At 32.9% G+C, this 17,831-nt stretch overlaps 1 pseudogene; it reads right to left on the reverse strand.

Annotated features, from left to right (window-relative positions):
* Positions 1-5,543: 5,543 nt before the first annotated feature.
* On the reverse strand, positions 5,544-5,856 carry LOC101083425 (annotated as a pseudogene).
* Positions 5,857-17,831: the final 11,975 nt, after the last annotated feature.

Below are 17,831 nucleotides of genomic sequence, written 5' to 3' on the forward strand. Positions count from 1 at the left end.
AGAAATTGAAATAGATATATGTATACTTACACCTTTTCCTAATCCTATATGTATACCTATCTATATCTCATTCTTTAGTCATGTCCTCTGTACTTTTTATATTTATCTTTCCAGATTTTTTTTATCCATGGACTTCAATGTTGTTACATATACATATATACTAAAATGTGACTTTTTATGAAAATAAAATTTTTAATTTTATATTAAATTTTTTTAATGTTTATTTATTTTTGACAGAGAGAGAGACAGAGCATTAGCGGAGGAGGGTCAGAGAGAGAGGTAGACACAGAATCCAAGGCAAGCTCCAGGCTCCGAGCTGTCAGCACAGAGCCTGATAGGGGCTTGAACTCACAGACCCCGAGATCATGACCTGAGCCAAAGTCGGACGTTCAACCGACTGAGCCATCCAGGTGCCCCTTAAATTTTATATTTTTATTTTAACAGATTATTTGGAATATGCTTAATATAAATTATATAACATATAATTGTGCTGGTGAATCATAATTTCTTTAAATATTTTCCTTTACTAATTTCCTGAATTTTTAACATTCCAAATAATTCTGATACAAATTATCTTTTTGACAATAATTGAAATGGGGAAATGATTTGGGAGTATTTCAACAGGGTTAATACCTAATGTGGAATTGCTCAATCAACAGATATTGACGAGTTTAATTGTGTTAGATATGACCACACCACCTTGGAAAGTGTTTAAATTTTCCTTCCTAACTTACAGAAATATTACTGAGTATTGCCAATATTTACATTTTGTTAAATTGAGGCCATTGAAACATTATTTTAATTTATATTGCTTTGTTAATCTAAACAATACTATCTAGACCTTTTTTATTTATTTTTATTTTTTATTATTTATTTTTTTAATGTTTATTTATTTTTGAGAGAGAGAGAGAAAGACAGAGCACGAGCAGGGCAGGGACAGAGGATAGGGGAAGACACAGAATCCAAAGCAGTTTCCAGGCTCTGAGCTGTCAGCACAGGGCCCGATGCAGGGCTCGAGCTCACGGGCTGCAAGATCAGGACCAGAGCCGAAGTCAGACGCTTAACCAACTGAGCCATCCAGGCCCCCCTACTATCTAGACCTTTTAATCATTATCCTAAAACTCCAAAATGACATTTTTATGAGTTTTTATTCCATATAATACTATCTTCTCAGTGTATAGCATAAATTAGGGAGTCTGAATTAAGTTTATAACTAATGATATTTAAGAAATGTAATCATGAACAGTAGCAATCATCCAAAGATTGGTAGAAATAAAATAAAATTTAAAGTTATTTTTCCAATTATATTTTTCAAAGAAATTCATGAAAAATAATGAACTTTATTTCATTCTCAATGAGTAGTAAATGATGATGATGATGATGATTCATAGTGATGCAATTAAAGATTCCTTGAGGATTTAAGATCTTTATTCCAGCTTGATCTTTGTAGGAAATACAAATGGTAACACTCTTTCTCTTTTAATCTCCCTTGACCTGGACTATTTTTGTTTGTTGTTGTTGTTGTTGTTGTTGTTGTTTCTAGGAAAGTATCTCTTAAACTCAATCCAAATATTGTAGAAAGTCTCTGAAAGTTAAATGAAACCTTAAATCTATATTTTAGAAAAGACAGCACTGAATAAAGAAAGAGATGTTTTGTAAAATTAAAATGGTCATTTTATTAAATTAAATCCCCCTATGTTTTAAGGGAAAATATTACTTTTTAAAGACCAATTAAAATATGTATCAGCATTCTTCATAGAATTATCTGCATTTTATGCCAAGAAAGGGCCATGGACAAAGATGTATGTTTATCGTTTATGAAATTAAGGAACATTGAAGATAATAGATATATAGTAACATAACAGAAACAAGAACACAGAATTTAACGTGGCTATACAGAAATACATTGCAAGTAGTAGAAGGAAGATTACATAATTTACCTTGTTTTTTTGAAGGTCAAGACAGAAGCTGAGATGTTTGAAAATGGATCCATATGATTTTAAGTGATAAACTGAAGGTGGAAAAATTATCCACCAGGAGCAAAAAGAAGAATAAGTGTACAAACACCATCATGAACAAAGTCTAGAAAAATATTTTTTTTTATTCTTTTTTAATCTTTATTTATTTTTGAGAGAGAGAGACAGAGAGAGAGAGAAAGAGTGTGAGCGATGGTGGGGTGGAGAGAGAGGGGGCGACACAGAATCCAAAGCAGGTTGTAGGCTCTGAGCTGTCAACACAAAGCCAGATGCAGGGTTCAAACTCATAAACCGTGAGATCATGACCTGAGCCAAAGTTGGACACTTAATCGACTCAGCCACCCAAGCGCCCCCAAAATTGTTTTTAATTTAGATATAATTAATATATAATACTAGTTTCGGGTATACAACATAATAATTCAATATTGGTATATTTTGCAAAATGGTCACCACAATAAGTCTAATTAACATCTATCACCATAAATTGTTACCAAATGTAAGGACATTTCCTTACAATCCCTGTAGCAACCGTAATTTATAACTGACTGTTAACCTTTCATGTATATCTTTTCTCAATTTTTTTAAAAGAGTTATTTATTTATTTTGAGAGAGGCAAGGAGGGGCAGAGAGAAAGGGAGAGAGAGAATCCCAAGCAGGCTCTGTGCTGTCAGTGCAGAGCCTGATACAGGGCTCAATCCCACAAACTATGAGATAATGACCTGACAGGAAATCAAGAGTGGGCCACTTAACTAACTGAGCCACTCAGGCACCGCTATTTTTTTCTCGTATTTTTTTGCTATTTGTCCATGTGTGTCAGTCTTTTTCACTGCAGCCTGCTTTTTCTAGTACCTCTATTGTTATTACCACAATGCTGAGGATGCATTAGATGAATTCCAACCTTCGGATATGAGATTGCAGTAATTTACTTTATGGTTCATTTATATTCAAAAAGTAATACTGAAAATGATGGCATCAAATGCTCAGTAACCTTGATGCTTCATGATTGATCTCAGAACACATATTCCATTCCATTTCTTCACATGAAGAAACTTCAAAGTAATTTTATTTATTTATTTTTAATTCCATTTATTTATTTTATTTCTTTAAGTTTTTGGTTTTTTTTTGTTTTTTGGTTTTTTTTTTAGAAACAGAGAGAAGCAGAGAGAGGAGAGAGATAGCTCTGTCAGAGCAAAGCCTGATATGGGCTTGAACTCATGAACTGTGAGATCATGACCTGAGGCGAAACCAAGAATCAGACACTTAACCAACTGAGCAACCTAGGCACCCTACATCAAAGGAATTTTAAATCCAAAATAGATTCCCTTTGACATTTTATAAATATAAGTGAGAATGAAAAATTGATATAGATATTTTTGACTTTTGTATTAAAGAGGTAGTCTTTATAAAGGTGCTGCATTTAAACCTGTAAAATATGCTCTTCATGTGTTATAATCCAGAATGCTTTACTCCTCTTCCATGATATATTATAGATAATTGTTTAACTTTGAAGTTTCTGTTGTTACCAAATTTATATCAAAGCTATAGATTACAACTTCAATAGGGACATATTAAAAAGTAAAAGCTAGTGATAGCTCTTCCAGAGAACTCTATGTCTTGAAACGGTTTGTATTTATGTATACAAATATACAATAAGTCACTTTAGTAATACAGATTTCCATGTATAGTTAGACGGTTTAATGATGTCCGGCTTTCAAATATACATAATACTAAACAGAAAAGTATGAAAATTATGGATCTTGTGGAAAATGGAATTGTATACATAATAATGTCCATTAATTTGGAACCATTTCATCATGTAAATTATTAAGGATTCAATTATATTATTTTAAATTGTCATACTTTTTATTATAATTTTAAATCTTTACTAAATATGATTTAGAAATTGTATTATTCCCCTCTAAATGCCACATAAAACATAGATTATAAGTATTTATATTGCACATTAATTTTCAAACTGGAGGCTTTAGGTTCAACATGTCTAGATTTTATTTGCTTTTTATTTTAGGTAATATTATAAGCAATGTTTGAATGTTCATCTGGGTTACTATGAAAAATATTCATTTCATACAAAGGAAAAGGTTACAATTCAGGTAATCAACAAATGCTTTTCAAACTCTTTAGTGGCTGGTTTCAGTCTTACATCCAAAAGACAGTTGGAACTCATATTGGCAGGCTTTGTAGCATGGTGTTAAGAGCTCGTGATTTGGATTCAGATTGCTGAGAACTGAAGCCCAAAACACTCAAACTATAATCCTGGGCAATTTATTCACTCTCTCTGTATCTAGGTTTCTCCTTTACAGAGTAAGGACAGTAATAGTAGAAACACTGGTGATACGCTTATCTTTTTTAATAATGTAGCGAATATTCAACAAGTTTTTATTGTTATTGTATTTATTTGGATTTTTTAATTTTCAATAATTTCTAATATAGTATCAATAACTTGTCATTCAAAACTGAAACTTTCAGAGCACATTCTCATGAACTAATATTTAGTGAGAAAACTCATTAATTATTTTAGAACATATAGTATTTTATCACACTGAGATTTACATTAACCTATCATTTTATATTTTTGTAAATTTTACTTGACCTTATTGATAGAAATTTTCTGGAAAAAAGAAAATTTATTTTTCCTTTGTCATAATTGTCTCATAAATTAAATTTAGTTGCTTCTTTAGTAAACATCTTTTTACTCAAAGACCATTTAACAAAAACTCTAAATAGCTATGAATTATTAAAGTAAAACCATCATTGAACCAGCATCCTGATCAAATCATTATGGCCAGTGTGGATATTTTTTCTCTAATTTTTTATAACTAGCAATAATTATCATCAAGAAGTTTAGACATTTTTATAAATGCTGACAGAAGTGCTCACTTAAAAAACGCATGGCTTCTGAGGATTTATGAGTACATGTGTACACCCAAAAGGTAGTTTGGTCTGAAATAGATGACACTCAACTACTTCCTGTTAGAAGTAAGAAAATGTGTTAATTGCATTTAATATAGTTTATTACACTGTAGTCAACACAGGCCATCTGTCCACACAGCTGCCTCTTGGTGGTTTCAGCAAAGTGAGTGTATGTATTTTAAGGGGAAGCACAATTGAAAAAAGCAAAACAGCCCACATTGATTGACTTGGTGTTACACGACTATGTGCTATTTTTTTTTTTTAATTTATACTGAGTAAATACGATGTTTACCAGATTTCCTCTTGGGGTAAGAAGTGACTTTGTTAACAGTGTGTCTTGATAAACTACTTTACTGAAACTAAATGTGAGGGTTTGTACTGACTAAAGACAAAAAAAAATTAAAACCCTTAAAATGCTTTGTTTAATATATATAAGTAGAAATGTGGGTCTGGGATTAAGGAGAGGGTAGAGAGCATCGAGAGAGGGGCTAGAGAAGGATGAGACAATATGGCAAGGACCTAGAAATTGTGTTAGAGAAATGAGTTGGGGTCCTATTTTTTTCCCTGTGTACCAGTCATCTTTTTGTGAGTGTTAATTCTCAATTAGGGTATGAAAGGATTCAAGGATGCCAAGCAAAGGTCAAGGTCACAAATGCAGAATGTGCCTCCACACTGGCCCTCTTCAGTGGTATTTGTGTAGCTTCTCATGTTTGAGTTCTTTATAAGAATGACAGTAGTTGAAAAGCCCATAAGATGCCAGCACCATAGAAATCCCAGCAAGGCTCCCTTTCTTCACATTGACATACTTGTCATAATACCTCTAGTAACCTCTTTGAAATGCTCCAGCAATGGCTTTCAGGGAAAAATTCCACATCAGTATCCAGCTTGACAGCTCTCCTAGTTTGAAATCCAGGAGCTTCTTCTCATTCACTGGTACAGATGACATCATTGTGGAGTCCTGGGTGTCCACTATGCCCACCTGAGGAGAACTCCAGTTGGGGTACTTTTAAGAGCAAGAATGATCACTATATAATTGGTTATTAGCATTTCTGTGATGTATTCCAGAAAAGTATTCCATTAAAATGGAATACATGGATAATAATGGAATAATGTATTCTATTAAAAGTTTAGTAAAGTATACTAGTCACACGCAAGAATTGTCATAAATAAAAAAATTGTCACAAATATTATGTTTTTGCTTGGTAAAGATCAAAGACAGTGCCGTACTGATAGTTGTGTTCAGGTAAGAATCAAAGGGAAAATCATTGAGTGATGGAGTCAGACCTAAACTGAACAAACTTAGGTGAAAAACTTCTAGAAGGATAAAGATAATCATGCAAACCTGTTACCCCCTTTAAGTTCACAGTTACCTTGAGATGAGGATGCAACCATCCCCAGGCAGATGAACCTTAACTAACTGAAAGTGAACTTAATATAATGTTACTATAATTGGCATAAGCTTAATTTATGAGGAAAAAGTGGCCTAAACAGGTTTCTCTGTTGTGTTGCTTTTTGAGGAATGATACTTGAAGATAAGCTCGTTAATTCCAGTCAGAATATATTGAGTGCTTTTCTGTGCCAGATGATTTTAAGTCACTATATATATCACAGTGAATAAAGGAAACAGAAATCCTTGCGCATGTGATGATTACACTCTAATGGAGAGAAGAGGCAAAGAAAAAAATAAACGAGTCAGATACACAGTATGTTAGTTGATAATAAATACTATGAAGTAAATAAAGCTGGCAAGGAATTATTAGGGAGAGGACATAATTTTTATTTGAGCAAAGACCAAAGGAAATGAAAGTACAAATCAGACAGAGACCTGTGTAAAGAGTCCCAGACATAGGAAAAAAAAAAAAAAAAAAAGAGTACCAGACATAGGAATGTGTAAAAACCCAGATTCTCAATTTGACCTGGCTGTTCAAGAAAGAACAAGAAGATCTGGAATCACAGATTATAATAGTGTCTTAATGTCAATCTTCTCTTGATGGAAATATCACCAAAGTGAGTACTAGCTGAACTAATCAATATAGATTTATTTTATAAACAGAATTATTGAATAATATTTCAAATTTTCTGTCTGACACATTTATAACCCCTAACCTATACAAGAGCATATACTACCCTGAAATGTTATTTTACTATTACTCTTTTTATCCCTACTCCATAAGCAAAGTAACTAGGTATTATTTTGGATCCCTCTGTTATTTAATGCCATGGTTAGACATGGGATGACACAATATATGAAACATTTCTGGAGATCTTTATTCTCTTTTATCAGAATAAAACTGATAGGGTGTCAGACGTACAAGGGAAAATAAACAAGATATATCTTATAAAATATATATGTATTCATTTCTTCATTTCAACGTGTTTATTGAGAAACTGCTGTATGCAAGCAGTGTGTTAAGCATTGGAATTACCGTTCTATAAACAGACATGATTTTGTTCTTAAGATGGTGGTAGGAAATTCGTGCAGCATGCAAATGATACACCAAGAGAATATGAAAAAAGACGTTTTATGGAAGCATGTAGTGGCAGGGACTCCTCTTGCCTTGGAGATCAGAGAAGGCCTCACAAAATAAGATACTAAAACTCTCACGGGATAGAAAGTATTATTTTGGTTAAAGATAAAGTGATCAAAGATACTAAATGATACTGATAATGGGAATATTTCCAGTTCTAACAATTGGTCACAGGATTGGGCAAAGGGGATATGATAGGTGGTACGTAGAGTCTGGGCACAGTGGTAAAAATGCAGATTGAAGGATATTCATAAGAGAGTGGAGGAGAGGGATCCTTGGACCTACACCTAAACCAAGGCCTAATGGAAGCCCCCTTATGGAGTTTTGTGATGGATAGTGAGGAAAAATGAGGCAGGAAGTGAAGGTGGTATTAAAAGTGTTTTTTTTTTAAAGATTAGAATTATATAGCATTTTCCTATGTTTATAACCACTGTTTTAAATTGATGAATAACATAAAGTTGATGTCAGTCACTGAGGGGATTTCATTAGAGGGGAGGGGAAAGGATTTAAAACAGAGGTGAAAGAGGGGCGCCTGGGTGGCGCAGTCGGTTAAGCGTCCGACTTCAGCCAGGTCACGATCTGGCGTGAGTTCGAGCCCCGCGTCAGGCTCTGGGCTGATGGCTCGGAGCCTGGAGCCTGTTTCCGATTCTGTGTCTCCCTCTCTCTCTGCCCCTCCCCCGTTCATGCTCTGTCTCTCTCTGTCCCAAAAATAAATAAACGTTAAAAAAAAAATTAAAACAGAGGTGAAAGAGAAGGCCTTAGGTAATGCCAATAACTATTCATCCAGAAGGCAGAGTATGTGTTTCCCACGCAAGGAGATTCATATACTCAGGAGATCAAGAATTTCTCTTCTCATGCCTTTAATTTTCTCAGTGGGAAACTAAAAGTAGGATTACCAGTTAACTGGCAATTAGAGAGTGGGTCTTGGTAATTTAAGAAGAGAGAGTACATGAAATAGTTGCTGAGTTGAATGGTCATGAATTTAAATTAAAACCTTCAGGCAGCCATGTTCAGGATTGGGTTTGCAGGTGGGGTATAGGTAGGGTTTAGGTTAAACTAAATATTGTAGTTGCATCAAGTGCATATGATGAAAGGAGAGAGTTGTAGAGAAATTGAGATTGTATACAAGGGAGTAGGTCAATGATGGAAGATAGAATTTAGCCTGTGTTAAGGGAGGAGTAAAGACATCAGAGGCTCTAGACATTACAAATGTAGCTGAATCAATGAATAAAACATTCCAATGGTGTCTAAGAGTTATTAGAGATGGGATACTAAAATGAGTCAGCTGGAAAGATGGAGGTGGTGTCCAAAGAATAGTGTTGACATTGAAATTATAGTAGCCTGCTGTTGATATTGACAAGGGTAGGTAATAAGCAAGGGATTAGGTAATGGTCACTGGAGGAGAGGAAGTGAAGGAATTGTGAAGCCAGAGTATCAGATACATTATCTACCTGAAAATGAAGTTATTATGACTTATGATAGAACGAATGTTGCAGAAAGTTTATATGTCTCAGCCGCAATCCACATCCAGCTGCAGGTCTGTGGGCCAAAGTTATTACACATTTAAGGTATGAGGATCTTTTCGGACCATTTTGTCTTCAAAATTGTAAAATTTGAGGTGGTCATGAGGCATTTTAGGGACATGTGTCTCAGTAGGTGTGACATAATCTCACTGCCCACACATAAACAGCAGTTTTCTTTAGTGAATATTCAGGAATTCCCTTGATTAGCAATTTCCCTCCATATGCAGAACAGTAAATTGATGTGCACTTCAAATTTATTAAACCCTTGCACTCTGACTCTGACTTTGTTCTACCCAATTAGAGTTCAGCATTTGTTGAAAATGTGTTAACTCTCATCGCTGGCAGAACAGGCAAGAGGGCCCAGTGGTATATTCTGTGCAGCCAAGAAGTGGCCTGGTGATCACAGTTGTCAGATAGATAGTGGCCTTTAGGATGCCACAATGTCTTCCAGGAGCCATCAGTAATTTTCTAAACCTTTCAAATGTTCATTTTATAAGAATTGCGATAATCTGTGAACTTTGAATCATTGGAGAAATTCAATATTTAAAGTAACTCATCTCATCTTCAGCATCCTAGAGTGTTCAGACATCTGAAGTAGGGTGTAGTTTTATATTACTGTCTATGTCTATATATGAGAAATGCATTATCGAAAATCTTTTTACTTAATAAAAGCTTATATTAGTTTACTAAGGTCCTATATAATGTGTGGTATTAACAAATTACAAAGAAATGGGCTCTCACTCATTCTCTAACTAGTCCTGGGACAATATGAAACTAGTCAGAGTTTCTACATATTCTCTACCCATCGTGTCCTAAGGCCTATTTTCCTCATTGGCCATCTAGGTACTGGGGTAAATAAGGCAGAGTGAAAACCAAGAGATTCTTTATGAACAATTATTATGACTATTCCTGGATGATGTTTTTGAAATAAAAATATTCTGATAGGACCAATAAAAATATATCTTTAAAACTAGTAGTGAAATGGAATTAAATAAAACAGACATGAGAACATTTCTGTTATAAAGGCAGAATTAGTGATCAATTTAATCCTAACATGAAATAATTACATTATCTATCTCCTATTAAATTCATACTATTTTCTCTTTGCCAGAGACAGGTTTTCCAGGTGTATAAGTGTAGATATTTTCTTGCTCTAAATATTTTTTTTCTATTAAAACAGTTCTAAAAATATTTTATGTATCAGTATTTCTGCATGTCTGTGAGTATATCTTCATGTAGGTACCATATACCTCATAAAATGGAATTGATAAAATAAAGATGTGAATTTTTATATTGATAAATAATTGATACAAAGTTTCCTGATAGTTTGTGTTCCTAATAATAATGTGTAACATTAAAGTTTCACACACATTATCAAAAATTTATATTAATTAATTTGTTCTAAGTCTTTAACAAGCTAAGTTCTGAAAATGACATAGTATTGATTGCTACATAAATGTATTTTTTTAAGCTAGAGGTCACATATTTTAAATATTTTCATTTGTTTCCTCTGCTGTACCTATTCATAACTTTCACTGTTTTTCTTCTGTTAAAATTTTCTCATCGTATTAAAGCAATATGTATATTGTAGGACTGATTTCCTTTATCATTATTATAAATGTGGTTTCTCTAATTTTTATTTTATTTTATTTTTTTAACTTTATTTATTTATTTTGAGAGAGTACCTGCATGCACACATGAGCGGGGAGGGGCAGAAAGAGAGGGAGAGAGAGAGAGAAACTCTCAAGCAGGCCTTGTGGTATCAGCACAGAGCCAGAAGAAGGGCTCAGTCTCAGGACTTATGAGATCATAACCTGAGCCAAAATCAAGAGTATTATGCCTAACCGACTGAGCCACCCAGGTGTCCCAGAATTCAATTTGTTTACAGAAAAATTTACTCTTGCTAAGAGATAAAAATTTACATTAATGTAGTCATCTGTTATTTAAATTTTGATTGCCAAAATTCAAATCTTGCTTATAAAAGCCTTCTCTACTCCAATATATTGTATTTTATTTTTTTTTTAATTTTTTTTTTCAACGTTTACTTATTTTTGGGACAGAGAGAGACAGAGCATGAACGGGGGAGGGCCAGAGAGAGAGGGAGACACAGAATCGGAAACAGGCTCCAGGCTCTGAGCCATCAGCCCAGAGCCTGACGCGGGGCTCGAACTCACGGACCGCGAGATCGTGACCTGGCTGAAGTCGGACGCTTAAACGACTGCGCCACCCAGGCGCCCCCAATATATTGTATTTTAAAATTCTCATATTCCTTTGTAGTACTTTTATGGTAACCACTTTTTTAAAAACATATAAATATGAATTTCACCTGTATTTTATATTGGTGTAATGGAAAATGTAAACTTTTTTATTTTACATGACTACCTATTTGTTAAAAAAATCATTTTATAATTAATAATTTCCTTACTAATATGAAGAACCACATTTGCCATTTAACAAAAGGCTCTACTATTTTCTATTGATATGTGTATTCCTGTCATGATATATAGTTAGATATAAATATAGATATTTTACTATTATACATTTGAAATGGTTAATATATGGAAGTATGCTGTTTGTTCAAAAATTTTTGGTCACTCGGAATGTTTGCTCTCTAATATGAAATTTAGGAAAATTTAGTCAAGTTTCAACAGTATCTATATGATATTTTAACTTGACATCTTCATATACTTGTGTTTTCCTATCCAAGACAAGTTTGGGTTTCATTCATGAAGTCCTTCTTTGGATCACTCCTTAGAAACAACCTTTTCTTCCTATTAGCTTTTTATAATTTCTATTAATGAATTTGCTGATGTTATTTTCATTTATTTGGCTACCGAAATTGCTATCTACTCTTACCTTATATTATCTAGCTACTTGCTACTTTTATGCGGCTATAGTACTCATACTTACAGTTTTGTGACCAGCCATTTAAGTAAATTTTATTTTATTTTATTTTATTTTATTTATTTTATTTTATTTTTAAGTTTATTTATTTATTTTGAGAGGTAGAGAGTGAATGTGAGAGTGGGAGAGGGGCAGAGAGACAAGGAGAGAGAATCCCAAGCAGGCTCTTGGGAGCCCATCAGCCCAGAGTCCCCATGTCGGGCTGGAACCCCTGAACAGTGAGATTAGGACCTGAGGCAAGATCAAGAGGTGGATACTTAACTGACAAAGCTACCCAGGTGCCCTTAACTGAATTTTAATATTGTGCCCATAATATTTCAGTTTTAAATTATCTTTAAATTTTCTACAGGTGTGTCACCTATTGATATTAACATTTTTGTTTGTTTGTTTGTTTTCAAAATATAGGCTTATTTCTTTTCCTTTGGTCAAATTTGTTTAGACAAACTTAACAGGAGTGGTATGTGCTTGTGTTGCTCATAAGTATGTTTAGCATATTTTTAGTGGAGAAATATTAAACATGATCTTAGAATAACCTTGTTAAAAGATTAAGATTCATGGGCAATGGGGTAATATAAATTATATATGCTTGTGAAAAACTTCCAACATCACAACTTAGTATTTTATTTGTTTTATGATTAATCCTGTTTTTGACTGAGATTACTTGCTCTGGAGCTAACTGACAAAATTTAGTTTCTAAATTCCAACAAAGCCCACTCAAACAGTAGAAACCACACTGCAGGAATTGCAGTGCACAGTCTGTGTGGCAATACCTCTGTCCCCTGCCTCATTGCCATATAAAGAGGTGATTAGATGAGGGAAATAGGTTCTTCATGGGAGACCAGAGTTCCGGATTTTACTAATGTCCTACATTCATCAGCAAGGTATGGTTTCTATCACAGAGTTTCATGTTCCCATAGAGACTCATTAAAATAGATTGTTTTAGTATCCATTCAAAACTTCCTGGTCTAGAGAACTGCCAGAATTTCATAACTCAAAGTGAAGGAGGCCAGGGCAAGAGATGCCAGGGGACAGCTTGCATGGACAGGGTTCTGGCATGTATCTGGGCTATGGAAAGTATAGCTGAAGTAGGCATGGCTCCAGCCTGCTTGCCAGCACTCTTCACAGCTGCCCAAGGAACAGCCTTGCTGCTATGGGGTGAGGAGAGAAAAAGGCAATGGCTACCAGGAAGGTGGACAGAGCTCAAGAAGGGTGTCTGGGAGCTATGGATGCAGGAACATGGTGATGCCACCAGCAGGCAGTCTCAGAAGGAAGATCCAAACTCTTCAGGAACTGTTGGTAGTTAGTAACCTTCATAAACTTATCACCAACCTTCCTCTTTTCTCCTTCCTCCCACAATTGAATGTTAGACTCAGGGGAACTTTGTGCCTGGAAAAAGAGGCAGGGAAATAACCCCATGGTACAAGGAAACACTAATATTGAAATCAAAAATGGTATAGTGACTAAGTTTTTTGTAATTGAATTACATTAGAAAATCACTAGATAATACTAAATTCACATATCACGAAGGATGAGATATGTTAATTGGTAACTTTAAAATTTCCCCACAACTATCAGGCCATATGGTCGTAGCACATGATGTTGATATCATTTATTAACAAAAACAAAAATATTTTATGTTTATACACAACTCATACCTGACATGTATGCCAAAATCTGGTTCTCCAAACTAGAACAATATTTTTTTTTAAATTGTTATTGCCTGGGAGCTACACCATAGCAATTTCATAATCTTAGGGTTTGAGAACCTATTACCCTGTTTTTTGCTTGCTTGTTTGCTTGTTTGTTTGTTATACAACTTTTCCGGGGATTCTCATGTGTAAACAGTGCAGAGAACCACTGCTTTAACACAGGACTTCTCAGACTGTCACGTGCATACAAATTACCAGGATGTCGTATTGAAACTGAAGAGTCTAAGCAGGTCTATCAAGCTGCCTACTGACGCCAAAGCTGCTAGTCTAAGACTACAGCTTTAATAGAAGGTTCCGTAGCGCATTTTAAATGGATAATTGGCATTATCTATTTTGAGAAATTATATTTAAATTTACTCTTGAAATATCTTGTGCCTTGTGTTGTGTGTGTGTGTGGCGGGGGTGGGGATGGGTGTGTGAGAGAGAGATCACGCATTGCATTGAAAATGTACTGGCCTTTTCACATGTCAGTTTTCTTTCAAATTATCATCTCTTCACTCACTCCATTTCTCTTGTATTTGTGTTTACTTTTTCTTTTTCATTTGTAATTTTTTTCAAGTTGGTATATGGAGGGTATTTTTTTCTTGATTAGGTTAGCTGGTGGCGTATCTGTGTTACATTTTTAACAATTTAGGTATTTCTTTGTAAAATAAACACTTTACCATTTTATTATTTTTCTAGTTTATTAGTTTTTATTACATTATTTTTGTTTTTCTTACATTAATTTTATTATTATTTACTGTCACTTTTATTCAATACACAGCATTTTCCTTTTCTGGTTTAGGAATATAACACTTTTTAACTCTTTAAACATATCTTTAGCTATTATTAGCCAAACAGCTATCTTTAGCCATCCTTTGCCATAGCCAGGAATTGGGGGAAATAGCCTGTTCTTTACAGTTATTATCTGTATTCTGCAATTTGTGTTTAAATTTCTCTTGAATTTTATTGGTTGTTTTTTTTTTTCTTTTTACTATTAAACACATTTTTTTTTAATTTTCATAAGGGAATGTGATGTTATTTTCTGTAAATATTGACATTTTCTATTTGTCCTAACATATGGGTAATTTTTACAATATTTCCATGCACTCTTAAAGAGAATAATAGCCTCTGTTTTCAATTCATACGGAGTTTAAATTAATCTATTAGATCAGACTTATTTTGATGATGAGTTTCTCTATACACTTTAAAAATTTATCCAGTTGATCTGTTATCTCTCTTATATTTTACTCTATTTCTCCATTTATTTCTTAAAAGGCTTTCATGTTCAATTTTATGGTTACTGTATATTCATGATCATAATATTTTAGTATCCCCTTTCTTTTTTTTATCTATTGCTTTTGCTTTGAAATCAAACTTTGGTTTTTTTCCCCATGCACTTGTCATATATTTGGCTGAACATTTAATTTCCATCATTTTGAGTTACTCTGTGTTATATATGTCTGTAATATTGCAAATATTTTAAATATATTTTTAAAATTTAACTGGATATATTCATCCTATGTATATTTATTCGTATATTTTATAGGAATGACCACACTTGTTTTAACTTGCTCTTTCACTTTTTTTTTTTTTTGCTTTGCCGTTTATTTTTTCTTTTTTATCTTCTATGTTTATCTTCATGGTATTATGTATTTCGAAGTTTAATAGATTTTTTGTATACCAATTACAATATTTATTACCATTTATGTCTACTGGTTTTTAATTCAAGTATAATTAACAGTATTATATTAATGTGAAGTGTATAATATGATTCAACAATTCTATACATTTCTCAGTGTTCAGCAAGATAAATGTAGTCTTAATCCCCTTTATCTTTCCCCCCCTCCTCCCCACATCCTATCTACTAACCACAAGTTTGTTCTCTGTATTTAAGAGTTTACTATTATTTTGGTTTTTTTTCTTCAATTGCTCACTTGTTTCGTTTCTAAAATTACACATACGAGTGAAATTATACGGTATTTGTCTTTCTCTGACTGACTTATTTCACTTACTATTATACTCTCTATATCTGTCCATATTGTTGTAAATGGCAAGATTAATTTTTTTACAGCTCAACAATATTTCATTATATGTAATTATTATATTTAGTCATAATTATAATTATTGTCATATATAATATATAATTATATATTAGTTATAATATATTATTATTTCATTATATAGATTATATGTTAGTATATTATATATAACATTATGTATAATTATTATAATACTGAGCAGTATTATAGCTGATATATGTCACATTCTTTATCCATTCATCTCTTATGGACGCTTGGGTTGCTTCCTTATCTTGGCTATTATAAATAATGCTGAGATATGCATAGGGATGTCTATATCTTTTTGAATTAGTGTTTTCATTTACTTTGAGTAAAGAAAGACCCAATAGTGGAATTACTGGATCGTATGGTAATTCTGTTTTTAATTGGAGCAGCCTCTCTGAAAAATAGGTGCCACTTCCTCAAAAATTAAAAATAGAGTTATCTATTTTTAAGTACTAAGAAATGAGAAAAGTATCACTCAAATACTTACTACTTCTCTTTTATGCCACTTCTCTTAGGTATGTTATTATTTTATATTTTTAAGATTCATGCTCTTATATTCTGTTTATAAAACAAAATAAATTGAATTTCTGCCATCATCCAGACTAGTTCTACACTAAAATGATGTGATTGACCACACCAACTCTTTTCACAGCTTCTACATTTCTGAGATTTATATTATGGATTATTTATGGATTATCTAGATTCATCAAGTTGTTCTTTTGCACTGACCCAAAAATAAATGCTTGCATCCTTGTTTGTCTTCTTAGTTTTTCAACTGAAAATGCATTCCATCTTAAAATGTAAATTATTTTCTGTTGCATGAATGTGAACGCTTCTATAAATGAAATCATATAACAAGTATTCTTTTATGCCTTATTTATATTTCATATCATTATGTTTTATAGATTCATGTTTGTTGACTATAGCACTAGCACATTCCTTTTCTCTGTTGTATAATATTCCATCATTTGACTGCACTACCGTTTATTCTTTCATTCTATTGTTCAAGGGTATTTGGATTGTTTCTAGTTATGAGCTATTACAAAGTAGCTTTAAATATTTTTATATATAGTTTTCATGCATATGTTCACATAACTCACTGCTGTGTATATCACATCTTTATTATAAGGTATATTACTAAGAAATAATTTATTTCCGAAAATATTTTTATCAGTTATGATATCATTAGAGTTCTTGTAGCTCCACATTTTGCCCACAATTGATACAGTCAGAAGTAATTTTAGACATTCTAGTAGGCATAGTTTCTAATCATTTTTTTTATCTATGAATTTAAGCATGTTTTAGTATACTTATTGGCAATTTGAATAAATATTTTAACAAACTGTCTCATTTCTTCTTCTTATTTTATTTTTGCAATGTCTATCTCCTCAATGTCTTTGCAATGTCTATCTCCTCCTTTTTGTATTTTCTGTATATAAGTCCCTTGATGCCTAGAAGAATTATAAATATAAGCTTATATTTTCTGCCTTATTTTCTCATGTTCTTAAAGGTGCCTTTCAATAGGCCCAATTTATTAAATTAATTTTCACTGTTCTATTTTCTTTAATGATCAATAAAATTTATACATTATAAAAATATCTTTATACTTTGTGGTTATGAAAATATTCTCAAGGATTATATTTTCACAGTCTCACTTTATAGTAATTTACTTATTTATTTAATTTGTTTTTTCACTTAGTTTTATAATCTATCTGCACTTAATATTTTAATATAGTAGAGGTAGGATCCATGTTTCATATTTTATACACCAGTATCCTATTTCCAACACCACTCATGTAAAAAAAGCATTGTTTTCCACTTTATTGAATATCCATCTTGTTATAAATAACTTAGTAACATTTATAATGATTATATTTATATTTTAGTTCCATTTCTCTATTTGCTAGACATGCACCAATACTAAAGTGACTTGGAAGTGCAATTGTGAATGGAAGTCATTAGTTTTCAGGTGGTTCTCTTCCAATCATTGATTTCATGGACCCAGGCCTCTTTTCCTATGGCTTTGCTACCAATAGTGTATGGAGCGAGATTCTGTGAAACCATAAATGGTTGAGGACTGAAACTATGAGATCAACCTGGAAATGAAATATTTTCATCATGGTCGATTTACTGGGATTCAGTCACATAGCCCTTCCACACTGCATATCTGATTTAGCTGTTTGTCCAAAAAGAAGGATTGATTAGGAAGATTAGC

The sequence above is a fragment of the Felis catus genome, chromosome B2 (assembly GCF_018350175.1).
Source record: "Felis catus isolate Fca126 chromosome B2, F.catus_Fca126_mat1.0, whole genome shotgun sequence".
Classification (NCBI taxonomy): Eukaryota; Metazoa; Chordata; class Mammalia; order Carnivora; family Felidae; genus Felis; species Felis catus.